A 6,000-nucleotide genomic window follows, 5' to 3' on the forward strand; every position below is an offset into this window, starting at 1 on the left:
CCCGCTTGCAAAGCCTCGAATATTTTATCATATTTATCCTTCCCGTCTAAATCGACACTTTTTTTTTTTCATAAAACACAACATTTTCGGACTATAGTCTATAACCTAAATGTCTATAGTCTTTTTAGAACACTTTGTACCGCACTTTCAACTAAACTTATCGATCTGCGTGTTGGTAGTGTTTATATATGGTGATCATAGCCGATAGGGAATTCCCAGATAGTTTCTAGAAGAGACACATCATATAGAATGATCGAGAAGCGCACGTCGAGTAAAGCGCGACCGTGGCCAAGTGACAATCGATTGAGTAGTAATGACCTTTTCTCGAGAGTAGAACATATGTTCTGAAAAAAGATTCATTTTTGAAAGCTATCCTGAATAGAAGAAATATTAATTTCAAATAGTCATATACAAAGAGGTATATCTAGGCATTTTTGGATTTCCACCACTCTAAAATCAAACAAAACTTGAGATCAATAAAATGGGAAGAACAAATAACTGAATTATTGTGAGAATTTTGCCTTCGTATTTGTTATTTTTGAATTTTGTTCGATTCTAGTGGAGTTAAAAAAAAATAACTAGGAACGACTTATACTTATTAATGATATCTACGTATAATTCAAATTTGAAATATAAACACGTGAATATTCATTTTTTCATCAATAATTTCACTTTTCACATAAAACCTTCCATCACGCCTAATTAAAGTACAAGTCTGAAACATTATTTTCATTTACTGCGATGCTACAAATAATGAAATAATTTTCTGTGATTCCTAGAGTCGAATAACTGTGCTTTCTTTTGATCAATACGTTCTCTATAGGATTTTATAAGCAGAAATTCTCTCCATTTCAATAGACGACGACACCGTCGTGTTGGTGGTGATAGTTCTCCATCTTCAGTGTTGCTTTCATAGAAATTTCTGTCTCAAAACTCTATCCTTTGTACAAGTTATTGCATTACATTATTTTGTTTTCTCACAACGTAGAAAATAATTTGATTCTATTTTTGTTTCAGGTAATTTTCCGTGCCGAACTTCCTCGTTCAAGACTATCACGAAGTGAAAGGTAGATATTCATAATTCTTTTCGAATGGAGTAACAATATTCGTAAGGAAAAGTGCTGTCATAATTTGAAAAAGGAAGAATAATGAAAATTGAAACTGAATGAAAACAAAGAAAACAATGTACAAGTGGTGGACGTCAATTTCAAAATCTCAAATGGAAATAGGTCAACCAACATTTAACTTCATAACATCTTCATTTATTATTTTGCAACTGCAGTTTCCTAGAACTTGTCAGTAAGTTGAGAGTTACGGTTCACATGTTTTCATTTGATCAAAATTGAATATGCACTCATAGTATTTTTTCTGATGAAAAGAGTTAAAAGAATTGAGTTTTCACCGTTCCATTTCTTGAGTAACAGAACGAAAGTAATTCAAATTTTATCCGTTTCATTTACTTTCACTAGAAATATTTTGATCTGCAAAAAGATTCGCCAAAATACAATTCAAATGATCAGTTTACTCAAAATGTTATGATTTGTTCAGGACGTTATTCATTGTGTTCTAAAGACTAATATAGTTTGTTCCTGAACTCCTCCCGCAACATCCATGAAAACTTCAATGGAAATCGGCCAGAAAAAAGTGACATATATTTTCAGTGTTTTTTTTCAGTCTTTCAAAATATTCCCGTCAATTAGTATGGTGATTGATGTCAATCACAACCGTAATAATATGTTACTGAAATAGCTTCATCAATAGATGTTTGAAAAAGTTGCAGGAAAGCAAGGTCATTTTTGAAATTCAGTTATGAAATCGATTATGATTATGAACAGAAATGCATTATAATCGAATGTTCAATATTTCTTTCATCATTTATGTTTTGGATCATAATAATTATGAAGGTGAGCAAAACTAAACATACAATTTCGAATACAAATACTGACACTTCAAATACAAGACCAAATTATCTGTACTGATGAACTAGAAAAGTTTGCACAAAAATACCAATTTTAGTGAAATTCAATTCATTTTTACCTTGGTAGCGGAGGGAAAGAGAATTCTGAATTTTTTTCTGTTGTTTACTTTGGTACTTACTCTCAAATAACCTGTATTCACGAAAAAGTAGAAGGAAAAAAGAATGATATCCTGCTATTTCATTCAATATCATCAGATTGCGCTTTTTCATCTTGAAAATTGAAAATCGAGGTGAATAACATGAAAACTACTGATCGAATTGACATATTGAAAATGAAAAATGCCGGTCTCAAAAAATTTTCTACCCATACGTGTTTTACAAGGCTGTTCAAATTCGAAGAGATCTTGTAAACTATAAAAAATAGAAAGTTGGTTGAATAATGGCAAAAATTTTCTATTTACGTCCGCACGGTATAAGGTGTATGTATTTATTGGTGCTCACTATTTTCTGCTTACACTGTTTTGGTCAAGCTTTGCATATGTTTCAGTAGTTTTGGTTTCAATTGCACTGCAAATGATTTTTCGATATCTTTTTAATGTTTCAGTATTGAATGTGTGTTTATTGATACCAAGAGGCACAGATCAGTCTCTTGAACTTTCAAAGATCTGTCTCGGTAGATGACTGTGTCATCCAGAGAAAAAGTAATTGGTATAACTGATAATAATATCGTTCATGATGTGATCAATAAACAAATATAATTTCATTCGTAGAAAATGTAACACCATACTATACGAAAATCAGAATGAATCTATTTTAAGACTGATGGTTTCATTTCACAATTATGAAACGTTGAATCAATTAGGGATAAATAACATATGAATATTGATGTTTACAAAATACAGGCATTAGTATTTCAGTGTTGTATTGCTTTTATACTCTTTAGTACCAAAACATTAGTAGTTAATACGTATTGACCAAAATTTAAATGACTATTTTTGGAAAGATATGGTTTGAAAATACCGTAATGTAAAAGTAACACATCATCTACTACACGAATATTTTTATATGACGCTGAATTCAAAACAAAGAATTGAAATTTAAATTAAGATTCACAGTATCGTTAGAAATCTTTGTTTGACAATTAACTAGTACGACTAGTATTAATAGTAAAAGGGCTTCATTGGAATTTTAATGAAAATAGCAAAACATGCAGTAACTTATGAGTTGCTGATGGCAAATAAAGATATTATTGAGTTTGTCACAATCTGATTGCAGCTGAGAATCTTCATTCACCAGTAGAAACCGAATAACATTATGTGAAGTATTTTGTAGCACATATTATTCATCACTAACAGCCTGCATAGCTCCAAGAAATTAAAATATAAAACGAATAAATTACAATAAAAGTACAATAATGAATTGAGTCATTTCAATAGATGGAGACGGTTTCAATACTGGAGACGGTTCTAGCTTCATGGAAACTTCGTATTCATTAGGTAATATTTTCATTATATTTTCGACACTCACAAAATTGCCCGTCGTGAAATTTTCTACAATTTGTAGGGATATATTCACCACGAACAAAAAACCTCATTGGCGAGCAGTAAATTTTCTCGCCTTTGAATTTCATATTCTTTTGTGGTTCAATATCCTTTTTCTCTTCATGGTAATCGAATATTTAGAATATGGCACACCCCGTTCGACTGCATCTCCATTTCCCTACATGGTAGAGGCAGAAAGGCCAATAGGCGATATCCAAATGTGAAAGAACTCTGAACCCTCTTTAAATGGAAATGAGTAGAGTAACAGCAACCGAATACGTGATCGAGTGGGCAGACTCCGAGAGTTACTTATCGTTGAATCGGACTTTAAACTGACGTATCTGGTTTTAATCAAATCCACTTGGAATCTTTATTGGCACTGAACTGGCTACTGTGAGCTGAGATTTGATTTCGAAGTGTAATGGAGAGAACTATCGAATTAGTGGCTATTTCGTGTTAGTTTTCCCGTTGAAATTCTACTAAACGAAAAAGTCGAACAATTTATAATACGAGTGAGATTAGTATGGACAGAACAGTTGGTATTTTTTTTCATTGACATTATGAATTATAATCATCTTGAAATGACCGCCCAATCTTCAAAAACGTATTACCGAAGAATCAATACAAGCCATTTAAGTACACGAATATCTCGTGATGGCTGACTTTTGAGTTCACTGATCTTATGTGATCACAATGTTGGTCATTACCCGAACAAAATATACCATGACAATGAATTCTCTTTCCCACAAGGGTCTCTTGGACTACAATAAACTTCCCAATGATATCAAATGTAGTGACTCCATTTTAATTTTTAAAAACCGTCTAACTAAATATCTGAAAGAAAAATATGTCTGAGTTTAACATATTTTCTACATTTATATCAGCTTTTCAGTGCATTGGTCTATCGGAAGTTGTAGACTCCATCCTCTGATTTTGTTTATTTTTATTATTCTTGTTATACTTTTGCTTGTATTTTCAAAATGTGATTGTTATAACAGTATTATGTATATTAGGATTCCTATATTAATAAATGAATGCTCTCTCTTATTATTCATCATCAATTTTGGCGGCTTTATCGAAAACCAACTGCATGGAACTTTCGAGTCATAACTTCTGCAATTTTAGTAATTTTACCAAAAAAATATATTTAACACAAACTCCACAACTATATTCATTCAATAAATTTTATTGATAACATCATCCTCTCAGATCAGAGTTATCATGAAAATCTAGAATTATCTTTGTCTGCCCCCTCTCCTCTACATACATCTCCTGAATACATCTCTAGCTACGCCCTTGTTTGTTTGTACAGATTGGTTGACTATTTTGTAGCTTGCTTCACAGGAACACTTCGACACTCGCACTTTATAACTTCATTCACAAAAACACAGAATTCACAGCGGAACTGAAAACCGATATTTCTATAAATCATTCGACTCCAAAATCACAAAAATCAACGAACAAACCAACCAGCTAACCATAGCAGGAACCATAGACTATCACAGGTCTATCAACCAAGTATACCTTCACATCAAAAATAATGGTAACACTTAGAAAACTCTCACATATATCAAAAAAGCACCAGAAAAAATCTAAAGACTACTCGTTCGATTGATGCCTTATTTATTTTGTAGAAATTCATGTTGAATATAGAATAGAGAAAATACTTTTGTCTAGTTTCTACTGTGTTTATTGATTCGTTACGATCGGTTTCGGCTTAGAAGGCGAAACCGGTCTTAACGAATGAATAAACACAGTAGAAACTATATAGACAAAAGTATTTTCTTTATTCTATATTCTAAATACTACTAACTAGTAACTCCTTGGGTACATATATGAAAAATAAAATGAGTAAAATATATCAAACGGTTTTGTCGAATACCAAAAATAATAATTATGTAGATAGTAGTAGTTTGATCTTTCTCTTGAAGATGATTACTTGATGATCGAAACACGTGTCGAGGTGTTGAAAATAACGATTTGTGTTGGGACAAATCTCAAGTAATATTCATGTAGATAGTATACTAAAAACTGAAGAATAATTCGGAAGGTTGGTTCGATATCGTTGGGCGTAGCATAACTGGAGTAAATATGTAGTAAATCTGTGTAATTGATGGCTTGTTCATGTTGTGGAAATTCATGATCACTTCATTGAAATGAATGAAAACTTTTGTCCAATTCACACTAGTTGAATTATTTGAAAGAACTATTTGTTCGAGCCAGTCGCGACTAACCTGTATTGTAGGTTAATGGACTGACACCTATCAGAAAATTAACTATTTCCCTGGCTGATACCACGATGAGCTTTGGATTATATTCAACAGGTGTCAGTGCAGGAATCTTCACAAAAGTATTTCCTGCATATTCTGTTGGCGATAGAACTGCTGGAATCGATTTATAATCATAGTAACGGGCACATTTGCAGACCTGTTTCGGGCTACTTGATCTCTCGTCAATGCAAAGTAGTGGCCATCATCAACCTTACGGGAAATACTTGTTTTCTGATAGGTGTCAGTTCATTAACCTACAGTGTAGGTAATT

This window comes from Leptinotarsa decemlineata, unplaced genomic scaffold, assembly GCF_025532065.1.
Source record: "Leptinotarsa decemlineata unplaced genomic scaffold, Ldec_3_MD MMD2_tig00003308_RagTag_RagTag, whole genome shotgun sequence".
NCBI classification, from domain to species: Eukaryota; Metazoa; Arthropoda; class Insecta; order Coleoptera; family Chrysomelidae; genus Leptinotarsa; species Leptinotarsa decemlineata.